Here is a 19,405-nt window from a genome sequence, read left to right as displayed (position 1 = left end):
GCAAATTAAATTAGTTCATCCTAGTTATGCAAAAATGATAAATTCAAATAAGCAAGGTAATTTGCTTCTAAATTAAAATTTTTTTCAATCACTTGGCATCTCAAATCAAAGCAAACGGGTAATGTTACCAATTATATCAATTTGACTCTTAAATTTAAATACATAAACATATGATGAACAAGATTAAAATTCTTATTTGATATGCACTTAACTTATTAACATCTGCACTAGGGTAGGGAACCACATTCAAGATGTGAAACAGGGTCACGTCCTTGAAACCAAAGAAAGTTGACACCAAAGGTGCCTTTGTGAGAGCCTCGCAACACAGTGAGTGCCCAAAATGTGTTGAATAGGTCAGGAAAGGTAAGGTAGCTCACACTAGCAAAGGCAACACTATGGAAACTTCTGAGATATTTATCAAGAGAAATATTTGATAAATAATAAAATATTCCATTTTAGGAAGTAGTATGATAATATGTTAAAACTTCAAAAGGCTGCACTTATGAGCACAGACTTTTGTAGGGAGAAAAGAAATGGAAATGTATTTAACATCTGTGTTTTGCCACGCATTACTAAGGAATTTCAATTGCACGAGAGCATTGGAAACTAGGAATCGAAAACGTTAAATAACTTGCCTTAGGTCATACAGTGATAAAGGATAGAACTAAGATTTAAACTCCATCATCTGATTATAATAAATTATTCTTGTCACATTACTATCACTTTATCCTGAACCAGTACTAAAAATACATTAGTGTTAAACTATTTGCTTAAATACCAATATTTCCTCAGATTTATGACCGAGGTCAATTTAGATTCCAATTTCAAGGTTCATGAGCAATAAAGTGATCTTTAAAGAAAAAATACATAAAAGGGAAAAACATGCATTCTGGTTGGCATTATGAATTTTTCAAACATCTGATCAAGTATTTTTCGTGTTTCATGTCATGATGAAAGAAGTTGTCTATTACTGTGTAACAAACCACACCAAACTGTAGTAGCTTAAAACAACATAGTAACATATCCTTGTGTCTTTTTGGTCTGTGAATTGACTGGGATTGCTTAGGGTCTTCTAGGAAGTGCAGTTGGATGTCAGCTGGGGCTGCAATCACCTGTTGGCTCAAGTGGGCTGAACATCAAGTTGGTTCATTCACATCACTGGCAGAAGATGCTGGTTATTATTTGGGGATGCCAAATAAAGGATCTAGAAGTGGCCTTTCCATGTGACTTGGGCTTCTTTCAGAGTGGTGGCTGGGCTCCAAAAGAGAGCATCCCAAGAGTAGAGGTTTCAAATGACCCAGGATTCTTACACCCTAGCCTCAGAAGTCCCCGAAATTCGCTTGCACAGCATCCTAGTCAATGAGCCAATTGGTAAGGAGTTCAACCCCACTTTTTCATAATGAGAAACAATATGACAGAAAGGGAGGGAAGGATGTTACCCATCACACCTTGGTCTTTTGCCTCTCACCCTGGCATCTCTACTTTACCCAGCTGAGTACAGGGGAAATATATGATAAAATTATAATGACATACATTATTTTGTTGTATTTTTCCTACTCTTTGGCTCTGTCTCTTTTTCTGGGAACACAGCATTTCTTGAATAAGTGGAAAAAATAAAAGTCTCCCCCTTTTCCATTCTACTCTCTTTCTTTCTTTCATTTCTTTTCTTTCCTTCTTTCTAATGGAAGAAAAAAGGTAAAAACAAATTAATTAATTAATTAAGCAGCAACATATTTAATTAGCTAGTAAATCTTATGGTTAGTTTCAATCCATATCTCCCATTTGACATCTACCTGACTGATTCAGTCATCATCTTACACAATAAGGTAATAGTAGAATTTTTCAATGCAAGCAAAAAAATAGGGGAAAAGTGGGAAAGAAAAATTAGATAATTAAGAGAGAAAGAAAATATAAATGTAAGGGAAATAAATCGGGAAGACTGAACAGTACTAAGCCCAAGTGGCTGAAAAGACCAAGAGAAACGAGCCAAATTCTCCCCATATGATGTTGCATCCACCCCTTTCTTTCCAGCCATTGCCACCATTGCCAGCCTAGTTCAGCTTTATTTCTTACTGCCTGAATTACTGCTGGACCATCCTACCTAGTCTTCCTGCCTGGAGTCTGTATCCTCCTTAGAAACCACCAAAAACACTGCTTTCCTCATAGTGTTCCCACTTTAAAAACAAACAAAAACTATAACAACAACACTAAATGACATCTGAAGGATAAAGTCCAATATAAGCATTTTAAGGATTTTCATAATCTGACCTAACTTTCCTTGCCAATCTTGTTTCCTTTACATAAAGCTATTGATTCAACTACAGCACTCTACTCACTGTATTCAAATCCATAGAAAAATAACACCATATCTCACTATTACATCATGAAAAATGTGAAACCTACATCAAAGAAAATAATAACCAACAAAAAAGATTGTGTTTCACAAAGCAGGGTGGCAATGTTTCAAGCCTGTTAATTACAGCACTCAGGGTCCAGACCACTTCTCACAAATGTAACCTTCTCATTTTTGTCTTCTGTCCTTTGCTTTAATTGATCTTATCATCAGGAGCTTTTCTGCTGCTCTCTGCTTTCCCAAATCCTGTTTCACCAGAACCCACAAGAAGACCTCTTCTTTATGGAAACTTACATTAGCTAATTAATTTGGAAGAAGTGTGATTAGCAGGATTATTCTGGACCTGAAGTACCTTGTTTAACTGCAAGCATCTGATTTGATTCTCTGTAGAGACCAAGCTGCCCAATACACAATAAGGTAATTAAAACTAAAACTAAATCCATTCAGTTTTAACTCTGTAGGTTTGTTCAGTGCACAGTAGTTTAAGGGACCATTTCATTCCTGTTTAGTAGATAATTCAACCAGTATCCATTCATTCATACAACTTTGATTTGCAGTCATTACAAACAGTGATTACAGAAACAGTTAAGAAAACACCATTACAAATATTATAACTCTTTGGGAGTCTGATATAAATGGGACTTTAAAAAATAGGATATTTGAAGATAATGATGGGTATAGTCCATGATCAAACAAATTTTGTGGTGAGAAAAGTTTATTGTCAGGTATAATTAAAGCTATAGATACCATTTTGAAAGTACAGACTTTATAGGGCAAAGAAAGAGACTTTTTGAAGCAAAGTACAAATTAGGAATAATTACAGTGATAATCATGGAATGTCAACATCCATTTTCATTATGATGGGCTCAGTATCCTTCAAAGTCCCATTGAGTCCAGGAAAGCATTAGTATAAAAGCAAAGGAAGCTTTGGGAAGAATATCTTTGAAGTATTAAGAAATAGAGTGACTGGAAGCCAGAAAACATAAGTGGAATAAGGCATAAATGTCTTGATCACCAACAGAAATTGTACACTTCAAAATACCTTATTAAAAAAGAAAAACAAATTTTCTTTTTCACATCCAATGTTGCATACAATTATTGTTGTCTGTTAATCAATTCTGAATTCAAAACTGGGTAAAACTAAACTTTTCAGGGAAGTTTATAAGGGTGATAAAATTATAAAGAAAAGTAAGTAAAAGATTATGATGTCAGACAGGAGAGTGAAGGCTTCTGGGGCCAAGTTGTGTCACTTGGTGTGAGTGGTTCTATGGATGCTCAGCTCATTCTATTCATCTACGTGTTAGGCAGTTTGCTAGTTATGAAAATGTCATATACAAAATTCACTGGTTGTAATGAAATCTTCAACTTCTATAACTCATTAGCCTATAGGTATCTGTTTCTGCCATAACTAGTGCTTTGTTCACGTTCCCTTTTGCCCAAATGAAGCTGGTTGCGCACTCAGTAATGACTCGTTCTCTAGAAGAAGCAATGACGCTGCTCTGACCCTCAGTGACATTTCAAAACAGTCTCTTTACGAATGGGCCTGAGGCGTCCTTCTTAAGACAAGCATGAAGTGTTATACTTTGTATTATTTAAAGAACATGATACAATGCTACACAACTAATATGCATTCATTCGTTCAACAGATATTCACTGACTTACCTACCAACTGACCACCTGGAGAGCCCCAGCATTTTGCAAACTGCTATGGTGAAATGGCATTTGATGAGTGCTATAAAGACACTGGAGACTCAACAATTTCTCCTGGCTACCAAACTTATTTTAGCTAATGGTTACCACTTACTCTCACTTTCATTTAAGTTTTACAAAGGGACACTAGAAAGGGTTGACCACTTAGAAGGTAGAGACTTAATAAAAATTGAAATAGAAAGAGTAGAGACAGGAGGGAATTTGAAAAAGCAGAGGAGTAAGGAGGCAGAGATGTACAACCAGGGAGGCTTCAGTGCCCTGTTCTTTCAGCTGAGCCAGGTATTCCTCCTGTTCCCTTGCCTGATCTTCCCTCTTGCCCGTGCCCTCATCTGGAGGAGTCACACCCCACACAGATGCCACTGAGACAGGTCTAAGCTAAGGAAAGGTCCTGGGATCAAATCTTGGCTGAGTAGGGTCAAAACTTCTGAGTAGCCATAAATAGAAAAAGCCAGAAGATAAATATCAACCATTTCCAGAGGAGTGCCAAAGGTGAAAAGCAGAAAAGCCAAAATTAGTAATCAAATCCCAAGGCGTGAGGACAGAGCCAGAAGCTGGGAGGAGAAGGGGAATTAAGAAAGTCGAGTGGTAAGTAAAAACAGAAATTGAGACTTGGGGAGAAAAATTGAAATAAAGGGTCCAAAACCAGAGCAAAGTGAAATACAGGGTCCAAGACACTAGTTGGAACCATTTCTTGGGGTTTGATACTGGATTCGGTTGAGTACGGGTTAGCTTCATTTAAAAGCACAGAACCCGAGCAGACACTCTCCCTCCTTAGGACTTGCATCTCCCACCTTACTGACAGTCTATTATTGATAAGGCATTGAAAACACCACACAACACCTGGAAGCCTTTCAGGAAGTCTTGCTGATGAACAAACCTAGTCCAGACAGATTTGGCCTTGAAGATGACCACATCTCCTGAGGACAGTTCTTCCCAGATTCCTCCACTGACTTATTTTTGGGAAACAAAGCACTTGAAGAAATGGTATGTTTAAATAAATTAGTTCAGGCTTGAGCAGCCTGAGACACTGGTAGATGGAAATACCTTACCTACCAGCAGAAAATTTAGTGAACACGTACTATGTCCCCTGCAGCATGTTTACTCAAAGTGCTTTAAATATAATGTCCCAGTGTATTTGACACTTTAAAATGTTTCCATTGGATTAAAATCAATTAGTGTTTCTTAGGATCTTAGGCCTTTCCCACCGCAGTTGAAATCATAAAGACTAGTATAGGAGACCGAACTATCTTGCCATCTTCTTTTAAACCTCCATAATCTCCAGGCAACCCTCAAAAAGTATAGCATGCACTGGGAGCTCTTAGCACCTCACAGGTCACCTCAATTCTACCTGTTTCACAGTAGAAAAGTGACTTGCTCCATCAATATCCTGCAAAGTGTGTAGTATCAGCCTAAAAATGTTTTTGTTTTTCTTGTCTTATATTTCTATCTGACTTTCAGTGAAGTATCAGTAGTTTAAATGTCTCTGCTATGTGGCCTGAGTCAAGGCTTAACAAAGGATATGGCAGGGGTGCGGGGGTTATGTGTGCAGGTGTGTGTTCGTGTCACTTGGTGTGATTGCCAATGTGAGGTGGGAGACAGGCACATGCATATTTACATTAAAAAGATAAAGAGACTGTAAGACCCACAGAAAAGAATTCGCTTTTGTGGCATTAATGTTACACTTTGGGGAGAGGTCTGGGGAGCAGCTAAGGGGATGGATTCCCATCTCATTGTGTAAGGAAGTTCCAGTATGAAAACAATCAAAGACTTTGCCAGCAGTAAAATATTTTATTCTAGAAAAGAAAAAGTGCAGTGTTCAGTCATCTCCTCCCCCCTTTCTCACTTCCTTGGTGCCCTCCCAAGGCAGGGCCCCTTGGTGCTGGCTTCTCAGTCCTCCCGGGGGAAGCGTATCAAGGCCAAGAGGGCCAGATGGGGCTGCTGGCAGAGATGCTGCTGATCTGGCTCTTTCTTATCCCACTTTCCGTCTGCCAGTGCTTTCGGTGGTGGCAGCGCCTGTCCTGATCAGGTTCGAATTACCACCCTGCGGCCAGCAGGGTGAGTCCCAGTAAGCATCCAGTTGCATTCACCAGCTCTCTACCTGCTCTGGGCTGTAATGTGCCATTGTTTCAAGACTCCCATTTTACACTTCACATGGCAGCTTTCTCTCAAGACAGTTATTTGATCGCTAACCACTTTGAATATCATGATCATCGGCTCATTTATTTTTTCTATTTTAAAGGATGGTGCTGGGGTGCTCAGGGAGCAGCTGTATCGATTTCCACATTTGCCAAGGCGTCCGAGTGTGAGCTGCCTATCACGATACTGACTTTAATAAAAGGTTATTACTGTGATCATTATTTAGCATTTATATAGCTCCACACAATTGTTTACCCATTATTCCTCAGAGAACCGCTGTCAAGGTGATCAGTATTAGCAACCCCATTATAGAGACAATAAATCAGGGGGAGGTTTTAGGAATATCCACAAAAGGACACAAAATGAATAACCACAGACCTGGGACAGACCTGGACCTCATTCCTGCTGACATTCTCGGTGAGTTCTGGTTAGCAGACTTACATAGAGCTCTCTCCTCTTGCAGGTTATCGCTCAGATACAGTGAGAGGCTGCCCTATCTAAAACAGCACGCCCTCCTCAGTTGCATCCCTGGGTTTATGGACTTCACAGTGCTGAGTGCTACTGAAGTTATCCTCTTTGTGTATTCGTGTTCTTGTTTATTGTTTGTCTTCGCCATTCAAGAGATCCTCCCCATAACAGCAGCAGTCTTGCCTGGGTTATTCATTGCTGTATCCACCCCCTTTTTGAAAGCACCTGGCATACAGTAAGTGCTCAGTAATGCTTGTTGAGTGAATGGCAAGGAAGAGATCCCTGCAAATACTCCTACTTATGCATCATTTCCTATGCCTTTCATCTCTTTCTGGACTTCCTGGATATAGCCACACATATAGTCAATTATCCTTAATTATCTTGGAGCTAGTGATCTGGTTTGTGGATGGCCCAGGTCCTTGGCTTCCTTTTCTCTGTGGCTTCCTTTCCTCTGGAGATTCCTCCAGATCTTTCAGTCATTTCTCGACTTTAGTTGAGAGGGGTCTAGAAGACAGTTGGGTGATGAAAGTCCTACCAAACAATCTTACTAGTTCTAATAGCTTTGGAAAGGTACAAAGTTGAAATTACTGATTCCAAGATTTCTTTTTCACTTTATTTGTGTGTTTTTAAAAATCCATCTGTTTTTATATGCAATACATTGAAAGGTACTTTGAAGAAGTTAAAAGCACTGTATTAAATGTAAGATATAATTATGTATGTATGTAGCCCCATTAACCTTGATAATTGAGAGTTGCTTATACATTTAAGATTTAATTAGCTTTCATAGAAAAGTAGCTCACACTTTTCTAATAAGTAGGGCTGGCCAAGGACTTTGAAAATGTATCTTTGGTTGATTTTTTTTTTCAACCATCAAGTCAAGATAAAGCTTAAAATCCCTTAAAAGCAGGAGAGGTTGCCAGTAATGCTGATTTCTCATCAACAAGTAAGAATAGACAAATGGTACTAAACATTTTAATTTTCTTGCTTCAAATTTCAGACAAGAGTACAATTTCCCCTGGGAAAAAAAAAAAATCCTAGGCTGATCTTGGAAGAAAAAGCCCCTGGATAATCTAAAAACTAACTTTCCTATTTAAGGTTGTTTCTAATGTTCTTTATAGCCCCATATGCAACCATAAAATGGGTTGCCTTTTTATTTTAAATATAACAAACCAACATAGTACCTTATGTTTAATAACATGTGCTGTTGTATTTGATACTCACTACAATTACATCCATAGATATTATTGTCGCCACTTTATAGATGAACAAAAAGGAAATAAAGCTATTGAGGTCTTTACCGAAGATTTTAGAAGAAGTCACCGAGAAGACTGGTCTGGCTCACATCTCCCGACTCCAGTTTAATATTCTCCACAATAATGTTAGAAAACCACATTGGAAAAGGAAGGCTCATTTCTAGTACTTCTGTCCCACCACCAAGTGTCGAAAATCAGACATATATTTTACTTTATGCTTAAACTGGCCACATCTACTCAGTCTGTACCTTACCTTAGGCCCTGTGCTTTATCCTGGGAGGATGCAAAGAAAGCCAAAAAAGAGGTTTGATTTCTATGGCCCTTACACACATACAAACACTGCTGTCATACAAGGAGGCAGGGTAGGAGGGGTAGGGGCAAGGCTCTAACAGAGATGCAAAGTTCCATGGAGCAGGGTAAGAGCAGCATCTGAAAACATTCCACCAAAGAGATCACCTTTCATGCCAAAGTGAACTTGGCATAAAATCAAGATTTAATAGAGGATATATTGAGAAGAGTGAAGAGGGGGATGGGGCGGCTACCAAATTTTATCTACGTAAATTTTATCTACCATGTCAAGAAATTAGTAGGTAATATTTTAAAATTACTTTTAAATAAAAGTATTTGTGTTAGTTATATAAATAGAGGCAAACACAGGAAGAACTAAAATAGAAATGGCTAACGTGGTTTTCCCTGGGATACAGAACTGGGGCGATAGGAAGGATTAGGATTGTGAAGTGCAATGCTCCTTTTTTCTTTTTGTTTGTTTTTTTTTTTTTTCAATTAAAGTTGGCATTGTACATTACTTTCTATTAGTTTCAGGTATACATCATAGCAGTTAGATAATCGTATACTTTACCAAGTGTTCTCCCCAATATTTTGAGTAACCACCTGGCACTGTAGATCGTTATTACAATATTATTGATTATATTCCCTATGCTGTATTTTACATCTCCATGACTATTATATACTACCAGTTTGTGCTTCTTAATTCCTTCACCTTTTTCACCCTGTCTCCAAGCCCCTTCCCCTCTGGCATCCATCAGTCTGCTTTCTGTATCTATGAGACTTGTTTCTATTTTTCCTTTTGTTTCCCTTGCCCAAGGAGATATATCAAAAAAAGATATTGCTGAGAAATGTCAGGGATTTTACTGCCTATGTTTTTTTCTAGGAGTTTTTTGTTTTCAATCTTTCCTTTAACTCTTTAATCTATTTCAAGTTTATTCTTGTGTATGGTGTAAGAAGGTGGTCTAGTTTTGTTTCTTTGCATGTACCTATCCAATTTTCCCAACACCATTTATTGAATAGACTGTCTTTACCCCATTATGTGTTCTTGCCTCCTTTGTCATAGAATAATTTACCACAGTGACATGGATTTACTTCTGGGCTCTCAATTTGGTTCCATCAGTCTGTGTCCGTTTTTATGCCCATACCTTGCTATTTTGATTACTATAGTCTTATAGTATAATTTGATATCAGGCAGTATGACACAGCCCACACTGTTGTTCTTTTTCAAGATTGCTGTCACTATTCAGGGTCTTTTGTGTTTGCATACAAATTTTTGGATTATTTGTCCCACTTCTGTGAAAACCACTATTGGTATTTTGATAAGAACTGCATTGAATCTATAGATTGTTTTGGGTATTATGGACACTTTAATGATGTTAATGTTTTCTCTTCATTGTGTTTCTTTATAAACTCTTCAGTATTGTTTGATTTTTAAGTCTCAGCTATGAATTACTTACAGAAATATTAATTTTTAAATGGGCTGTCGAGAATAAGTAAGGTTTCTACAAACAAGAGGGAAGCTGGGACATTTCTACAGAGGACCCAAAACTAACAGAGAGAAGGCAGGAGGGCAGGAAGCAGAGCAAGGAATCCATCTGGACTGAAGTGTGGATTGTGCCCACAAGGACAGGGAATCATAAGCTGGTATTCTATTTTAGAAGGCCTTGAATATAGGGACATACAAATATATGCTTCCATATTTGTTGGCAAAAAGGACATACAAGGGCATTGAACTGAGGCAATATGCTCAGAATTGACCTTTACATTTAGCAATGATTCTTACATTTGAAATTGCCTGCTTGTTAAAATTAAGTTGCTTGGCCCCAAGGCCAAATTTCTTCTTGAGCTGATCTAGGGTGGGGCCCCAAAATTTGCATTTCTAGTAAGCCACCAAGTAATGCTAATGATGTTGGTATGAAAGCCACAATTTGAGAATCAGTAAAAGAGTAATCTAGCAACAAGAAGTCAAGACTCAAGTAGTGTGAGAATGAGGTAAAGGGACCCTTCCAACAGGACAGACAAGAGAATTGGGGCCCTGGGTAGGATGCTGATGGTGGAAAATTACAGAGCAGCAATCAAGAGAACAGACAAACTGCTTCAAAGGACAGGGGACCATTGGACCACATTCTGGGTCATTTCAAATCACAAATCATTAGTAAATCATCTCTAGTGCCTGTGACAGGTACACAAGAAGTAGTTGAAAATAATTGTTAAAATGGCAATCTTGTGTAGACATTAAGCTGCAAGTGTTATCTTCCCTTCCCTTCCTCTCACATCAGTACCTCACTCTAGTGCAATTTAGTTTGCAAAAGCATGTTCCAGGGAAAGGCACCCATAGCTGCACCTTGCTAGCAAGTGCATCTGTGTGTGTATGTAAAATCATAGAAAACCTAATTTCTTTATTATTTCATTTTAGCACATCCTTGTAGCTAAACAGTGTTCAAAATAAATATAGAGTATAAGAAGCATCCATCTCTACCAAGTGAGGCAAAAAATAAAAAATTATTAACTCACCATACCATATAAACACCCCGTGAAAGCACAGATGAATCTTTATCCAACCAACATTCATTGAGTATCTATTGTACTAGGTAACAAGCACCATGGATGTTCTAGTATACAAAAACAAACAATACGTGAACGCCTCTCACAACAGTTCAAAATCCACCCATCTTTTTCCAATGCTCTCAAGTCTGCCTAAAGATTGCATTTTTTATTGTAATAAAAGCTCTAAAACAAGGACAGAAAAAGGAGATAGCATTTCTAAATTGACCACCTCTGCTGTCTAATTATTCAACTAAAGAGAACACTTTGGTTCTGGGTTATTTCACCGAGCTCAGATGTATTTTGCTGACACAGAGAGAGTCTGGGGAACATCCAGCACACATTTACTCCCTTGGTCTTTAAGGATAGTGAGCGTTTTATCACTTACACCTTTCAATGCCCAAAGTGAGTGCCACCTGGTTTTGTTTTGTTTTGTTTTGTTTTTTATCATTTCCTTTAGTGCCTCCCAAAATAACAGGGTCACTTCAGGACCATTGAGTGGTTGGCACTGTGATGTGTTTCCCAGAAGTACTAATAGTTCTGGAGAGGAGCAAGTATTTTCACAGCTGCAGGTGTGGGTGCTGAACTTCTACTGCCAGTAAGAATCGTGTCCCCATGAAAACATAGAAGTGGAACCAACCATCAGAGGGATCAGTTGATAGGGAATGTCGTTTACTTGAGTCAGAGAGCAACCAAAAATGATTTCTGCAACTGAAACAAAATTAAAACAAGGGCCGAAGGTCAACTTTCTCTTTCATTTTGGCTAATCAAGCACTCCCAAGCAGCCTTTCTCAGATGTTTCAGGTCTGCTGATTACTTCAACTCTATAAAACCCCACATATTGTACCTACTCTACCTTTTGGTCACTAGAGAGAAACAAATGAAAAAATGTTCAGTCTCATTAGAATTAGTGGACTCATCCATGGGACCCAGCTTTCCCTGCCCCATCCCCAACCTTATCCATCTCTAAATGTCACGAATTTTATTTGTTAAGTGCAGCTCCCATCCATCCACATCATTCCACCTTAGCCATCTGCAGTATAGTCCATGGATGTCATCTCTCACAAACGACTGCATCTTGTAACCTGTCTGTTGCATCTGTTTAGCCCCCTGCAAACTATTCTTCATGTTAATTCACAGTAATTCATTCCCAGTGATCCTTTGAAAATTCAAATAATACTACTAAAATCTGAATACCCCACATATACACATAAAACTTAAATAATTTTTTTTCTCTGGCTCCCCATTGCTCCAAAAAATTATCAAGTTCATTTGGCCTAGAGTATTCTGTCTCTTGCCATTTTTCCTCTTTTTGTTGCATCATGGTCCCTCCCCCCAACCCTCTCCACTCTCATTCCCCTGCCTGGAACGCTCTTCCCTCCCTGCTTTGCCAAGTTGTCTTCCTCTCACCTTTAGCTCTTAACCCATATCAGCTCCTGAGGGATGCTTGAGGAAGACCCTCCCCTGCCTTGTTTAGGCCAAATTCCCTTGTTCTAAACTCACTTGGCACCATCAACCAGCTCATAAACCCTTTGTAACATATCATAGGACATTTATAGAATCTTCTATGATTGTTGAATTTCTGCCTGGTCTGCCCACTAGACTGTAAAATGCATGAAGGCAGGGACTCTATCTTTTTTTGCTTACCATTGTGCTCCAGAGCTTCGAATAGCATCTAGCATATGGTAGGTACTAAATAAATACATACTTTTCAAAGGAAGGAAGGAAGGAAGGAAGGAAGGAAGGAAGGAAGGAAGGAAGGAAGGAAGGAAGGAAGGATGAATGTATGAGTGGCAAATTGATACTACTAAAATAACAAAGAGATCAGCATTTTACATAAATGATAATAACAGTTAACATATTAAACTTCCAATGTTAGGTAAAGTTCTAAGATATATTTTTAATTTATTCCCCATGCCAACCCTATAATGTAGTTATTTTTATTATCTTCATTTCATAGATGAGGAAACTGAGCTGTGTAGAGATTAATTATTCAAACTCACACAGCTAGTAATATACCTTGCATATGATCATACATAACCACAAGAAGCCAATCTGCTCTAGGAATCTTTTCAACCAACCATTTTTAAGGGTTTCTGGAACCACTATTTTTAAGGGTCAGGGATTTTTCTTATATGAAATTGAACTTTGTAAGTAAAAAACTCTGTGTCCTCTTTACAAATGTGTTAACCTCAATAGATGAAGATCAGAGATACTCTTATCTGGATTTCAACTGCCTTTGTGTCACTTTTCAGGATGAAATCTTTCTACACGAATGTAAGGATGAGCCGATTAAAGTGAGTATAATGTAAAGCAACAGCCCAACCTCACTTCAGTTTTGACTATATGGTTTTAAAGTGAGCAGTACAGCAACTGAAGATCTTAAATGATGAGCTGAAAGAAAGAGAGACAAAGAGAGAGCTCAGAATATGAGAAGAAACGAGTAGTTCCCTAGGAAGAAAGCCTGAAATAGGGGTATATTTGTTTAGAAAAGAGAAGATAAAAAAGAATGTGCTGCCCTCCAAATATCTACAGGAAGCCACTTTCTGTGTATACCACCACCACAGATTAGTTTATTTGGGGTCTGACCTGGAATGGAAAGCTAGTGCCTAGACAAGACAAAGCCTTCTGTGGAGGGGAGGAAAGGAGGAAGGGCTTCCCACGGAAATAGCAAATAATTTATGTGCAAAATGGAACTCTAGATGGAGCAGTTCCCTTTATTTGAATTGTCTGTGGAGTCTGATGCTGATTTCACTGGATTAGTGACTATCAGAAAGATGACTGGTAGGAGTCCCTTAGCTCTGTGACTGGAAATAGAATGAAATGCTCCACCACTTACAAAGTAGATCTGTGGGTGGGATTCATGTAAAGCGGGGAAGGGAGGAAGATTACGAGGAAGAGGGGGGGGGAGTTGTCCAAAACCATGGAGCGTGCTGCAGAATATGATACAGGGTGCATGCTCCAGAGTCCAAGTGGTGGGGATTTGAACCCAGGTTCCATCATCTACTAGTTGTAACCTCCCAAAAACTCAGACTTCCTATTTTTAAAATTGGGGTTCTAATTGTATATAGCTCGCTAATTGTTTTAAGCATTAAAGAATCTAATCCTTGTTAACTTCATAGTAAATGTTTAACAAATATTAGTGCTACTGCTACTACTAGTAAAGATGATCTATGATGAGACTGCATGAACCTGAAGTACCAGCTCTGTTGAATGATGTTGGGATCCACCAGTAATAACCAAACCAACAACAGTACTGTGTTAGACTCTCTTCTGGAGGAGGGCATCACCTGACAAGGAGCTCTTTACCTTCAATGCAGAAAGCCAAAGTAAGACTCCACCTGCTAGGAATCGTCCATTCTAGGCTTGTTCTATAAAATCATTTTCTTGTCTCCCTCTTTCAGCTTTCGTTCTCCATCCTTTTCTTTTTCGTTTACTTTTCTACTTTGTTCTCTATTTTCCAGTCCTTTGAAACCTCTGCTCCTCTCCACATGTAAGGATCCTGTCGAGACAAACTAAGCAGATCTGCTTCCTCTGTGTTTAAACACCGCGGGCCAAGAGGGGAAAATGTTTCCTTTGGGTGGGTGCCAAGGAACTTCAGGGAGTGGGGGTGAGAGTTTTTAATGACACAGTAAGAAAGAAAATATTTGTGTTTCATTTTAATTGAACTTTTCTTAAGCTCACTACATTTTAGTAGGTGAAAAAAATCAACATATGAGAACACTAGGCACAAAAATACACATAGCTCTGGCTTTGTGCACAGACATGGAAAAGCAGGTTGGGCGAAGGGAGGCCTAGTGCAGGCGTCTGTGGGGAGACTCGCCCCACAGAACTGAGCTTCACACACCACCTTTGTCACTGCATTCAGGGGATTAGCGTAGATCCCGTCTGATTGGCCCACAAAATTGGCAAGATAATGAACAAGTTTATTACTTTAAATATATTTCTATCCGTTGGGGTCACTACAGTACCTTGAAGAACAAGATTATTACATGTCACACTCCAATTAAACCTGGAAAAGTGAGCATTATGAAAGGAGGGGCCTTACCTTGTCAGACGACTCTAAAAAGAGCTACTTTTGTCACTATTTCCTATGCATTTACTATGTGCTAGGTACCGTACTAATTACTTTATATGTGTGATCTCATTTAAACCTCCCAGCAGCTCTATGAAGTAGGTATTGTTAAACCTATTTTACAATGATAGGTGACATCAGGCAATTCACGTGGGTCACACAGCTGACAAGTAGAGTTGGGACATTTACCCAAGTCAGCAAGACACCAAACCCTGCACTTACATTGCAGTTATCAGGTGCGGCCCCGCCCACCCAGTTATCTACTGTAACGGTTCCTGGAAAGACTCATTATCTTAGGATTTATGAAGACAACAGAGTAGCTGAGAATGAGAACTATGTGCATATGTGTGTATAATATAACTAAATGACATAAAATATCATGTTCTAGTAAATGAATCACAGTAGGACTAGGATAGAAACATCAGTTCCTCCCACTATTCCAAGCTAAAAGAATGCTTCCTTCCTGGTTAAAGTTTCTCTTCTCATGGGGTTATCCAGCCTTTTCTGGGTAATCCATTTCTGTGTGGACTGCCAACCTTTACTTCCCAGCTGTGCCTCAGTTTTATCATCTGACTAAGCAGCACTGAACTCAGAGAGTTATCAGGATTAAGAGAAGCCACGTATTTGAAACACTTAGAAGAGTGCCTGGCGTATTACCAGTATATTAAAAGTGTTACCTATTAGCATCATGGTCTTTCCTTGATTTGAGATCATTTCCCTTTGAAGCACTGATTTTAGTCCTCGTTGATGGACTTGCTTGAAAATACAGACATTATCATGATATTGTCAAGGAGACTTTGTTTCTCTCCACTGCATCTGTAAAATGCTCTTGCCTGATTGGCTTATTAACTGCCCGGAAAAGGCTCCTTCTCTGTCTACAGCTCCCTGTAGCTCCTTGGCATCCTGTGAGGAGGGTGAGGGTCTGTGTTGTACACCCTTTGCCACACTGAGATGGGAGAAGATGTTTTCAGGGATGGTGGTAACAAGAATCATCTATTGGCAGTCAAAGTGAATTGATCTGTTTGTTTTTTTTCACACACCTTCAAAAAGGTTTTTCTAACTTCTGTGAAGCATCCTGACTCATGGAGAGGTGGTTTCCAAATCCTATGACTATTTCAAGTATCCAAGAAGTCTCAGACTCTACACATTTAATCAGCCAGTATAATGCTCCCATTCTACAGATGAGGAAACTGAGACTCAGAAAGTTGTCAGTGCCCATAATATTTTTCCTCTGATATTTTGTCTTATCGAATTTATCTTTCCTGAATCATAAATATATCCCACCTCTCTTCAGTAAAGATGTTGCTAAATTTTCTAGCTAAAATTCCTTAGATAGTTTACCATTTGTGCTAATAACTTGTGGAGGTTGAGAGGGGACTTTCATTTTGATATTTTTGAATCTTTTCTTTTCTCACTTAATTTTAACTCCATTGTTTCCCAAGGGTTATTCTGTTTTTTTAGGTCAAAAATATTAAATATTGGAAATTCTGTATGTTTCCACCTGATACCTAAAAGTCAAATACAGTCTCTATTTTTAGTTTTATGTAGACATTAATATTGTGAATTTCATTTCTTGCTTCTTTGGTTTCTTAATATATAGTATACTTTAAAGCAAATATTAGAAAACCAAGAGATTTGCCATGTAAATAACTGTAAAACAGGCACAGATATGAGCTAATGGCCCATTTAATATATCTCTGAATTTCAGTCTTTCACAACACACCTAAGGCACCTATTTGGGGTCCCCAGTACTGCCCTTTCTTGCCTGCCATGGACACAGTAAGGCACCAGGGGGAGAAGTCAATCTACCAAAGAAGTCTAAATCTGTTGCCTGCCTAAGCAGAGAAGAGCAAATTAAATTTGCAGCCACATGGCGGTTGAGCGGTGTGCCTGGCAATGACACAGCAGCCCAGACTTGGGCAGAGGTCAGAGGTCATAGCAGACCCTGACTCATGTTCCCTCTCCCCACGATCAGGACCAGCTGGTCCTTCATATGTAAACAATAAACAGACAGCTCCAAGTGCATGGCACCAGTGTGTCAGCGACCGTGCAAGAGCAGGCTGTGAGAAGTGTCAGGGAACGTGACTGCTGAGTCCACAGTGGTTTCCTCAGAGAAATTCTCATAGGTGACTCATACCACTTCTAAATCACTTCAAATGGGCAGATAACCACAAGCAAACTGCAGGCCCCATCAAACATTTCTTATACTGATGCGTCTATGAGACAGCCTGCGGGGGAGGGGGGCGCTCAGATTCCCACAGAGTGGTAAAAGTTAATGAGTGAAGAGATTAAAAGCTGCTTCAAGCCCAGCTTTTAAAAATGTGAACAAAGCAGTAACTTAGTAACAGTTTCCCCAGGACCCTGGAGCCAATTACTTCAGTCCAGTGTGGGTATGTGTAGGAGCAACTTCTGCCTGTGGGAGAGGGGACAGCAGTGCCACAGAACCATGGGCTCAGGCTCACCTTGATTAAAGCCTCACTAGTGTCACCTCAGCCAAATGACCCCACTGAGACTCAGTTTCCTCACTCGAAACATGGGAGATACCTAAGTCACAGTGTCGTGAGACACCGCGGCCCCTGGTCACTGGTGGTGTCAATAACTTGGAGAACAGTGCCAGGCAGGTAGCCGGAGGTCAGTAAACAAGAAGAAGGATTAGTACTTATTTAGGGCTTGCACTGCGCCAGGCACTGACTTGAGAACTTTAAGCGTATAATTTATTTAATCCTCTCCACAATACAAAAGCAAGCACTAACATTATCTGCATTGTATAAGTGAGGAAACTGAGGCATAGCAATAAGTTCCCACATTGAGCAAGGGAAGGGGTTGGGCCTCTGACCCAGGCTGTCACCTGACCCCAAAGCCCATGCTCCTCACCAGTAAATGGTGACCACTGTCCTGAGAATGACCTATAGAAAACAAGACAATATCCACAAACCCACCCAAGTTCTTCCTTTCTTCTTCCTCTAATTTTTACCACCCCATGGAGTGCAGTTCCCTGCACTCAGAGGGGAGCCCAGGTCTTTTAGGAGCTCCTAAACCCTGCAGGAATTGCTGAGGCCCAGGGAAACTGTTTGGGGTTGAAGGGAGATCAATCCACAGTCTTTTCAAGTTCTGTTCTGGGCAGCGACTCTAACCTTTCTTTTGTAACTGATTTACTCTCCCCAGCAGTCAGCTTCAGCTACCTTCTCAGAGAACTGGGTAGACTCAGGAAATACTGGGCCAGCCAACCAGAAAATTAAATAAGAATGTTGTCAGGCCCTGAAGCTTAATTCTCAAATGCCAAACAATTTAGAACAATGAGTCACTCCTTCAAAATAGAAATAGTTGTCAACAAGTGTTTAAATTCTTGCAGCATAACATAGTTTATCAGTTAAAAACACAGCCTGAAAACCTAAATTCTAGTCCCAGCTCTAGCTGTGTGACCCTGAGAAAGTTTCTTAACCTCTCTGTGCTATAATAGTTGCCACATTTATCTCCTGGGAATAACAATAGGCCATACCACAGAAGTTGCCGTGAAGATTAATGGATTCATTTATGTAAATACTTTAGAAATGCCTGGCACAACATGAGACCTATATAAACATTAGCTTTTCTTGTTATTAATTTATTCTGCTGTTTCAGTATGTGTATACAGGTTCTGCAGCAATGTCTTTCAAAAATAACATTGCTGATGCTTTATTCCTTTTGAAAATGGTTTCTCTATTTTTATCATCTCACCACAAGCCACCATCCATCCCGTATAAATCCCCTTCCCATCTCATCTTTTCCTTAAGTAAAGGAAATTACATTTAAAAGCCACATGGAATTGCAACACTCAACATGCTCATAAAAGTTAGAATTCTCTGAAGACATTAACTCAAATCATGGCTCTGACATAATATTTCAGAGGGCTCAGTGTAGCCTGTGGTTGTGAGCTGTGAGGTCTTTACTAACTGCCTCCTCTTCCCAAGCTGCTCCTGTCTTCTCCAATGCCTCCTACAGATGTTGTAGCTGGCCTCTAGACTTGCCATTTCAAAGGAATGTAACCTTTCCTCCAGACTCAGACTCACCTCACGGAGCAGTGGTTCTGCGACTTAAGTGAGTATCAGACTGCCCTGGGGGACTTGTGGAAACACAGAGAGTTGGGCTCCGCTCAGAGTCGTTGCCTCTGGTTCTGGGGTGAGGCCTGATGATCTGTATGTCTTACAGGTGCCCGATGATGATGATGATGATGATGATGGTCAGGACTGCACCGAGAACCACTGCCACGGGCATTTCTCCTCTCTTCCTTCCCCAGAAATCCCATAGACTCCTCCAAAACAGAATGAAAAATTCTGTTCGTGTATGTACACTACTCCTCCATTTTTTGAGAAAATGGAAAACACATTTTGTTGAAACACCAACACAGCCTTAACAAAACAGGACTCACCTCATTTCAGCCGCTTCACTCATTCCACTCACCCGCCCCATTCTTCAGTCAACTCCCGCCTCTGTCTTTGCACAGCTGCTCAGGATTGCGTGTTTGTTTCTACTTCGTTAGTCCTGCTGTTTACGTGTACACATTAGTGTTTCTCCTTCTTCCCCATTAAACTGTAAAGT

General features: G+C 39.6%; 1 long non-coding RNA gene across 1 annotated transcript; it reads right to left on the bottom strand.

Annotated features, from left to right (window-relative positions):
- Positions 1 to 2,845: 2,845 nt before the first annotated feature.
- LOC118499711 lies at positions 2,846 to 19,136 on the bottom strand. The gene is made up of 2 exons (XR_004902230.1): positions 18,877 to 19,136; positions 2,846 to 7,171 (listed from the first exon to the last, which is right to left on the bottom strand). It is a non-coding gene; the product is annotated as an uncharacterized LOC118499711 (long non-coding RNA).
- Positions 19,137 to 19,405: the final 269 nt, after the last annotated feature.

This window comes from Phyllostomus discolor, chromosome 3, assembly GCF_004126475.2.
Source record: "Phyllostomus discolor isolate MPI-MPIP mPhyDis1 chromosome 3, mPhyDis1.pri.v3, whole genome shotgun sequence".
Lineage (NCBI taxonomy): Eukaryota > Metazoa > Chordata > Mammalia > Chiroptera > Phyllostomidae > Phyllostomus > Phyllostomus discolor.
Note: the sequence above shows the minus strand (reverse complement) of the source record. Positions and strands in the feature narration are given on the sequence as shown.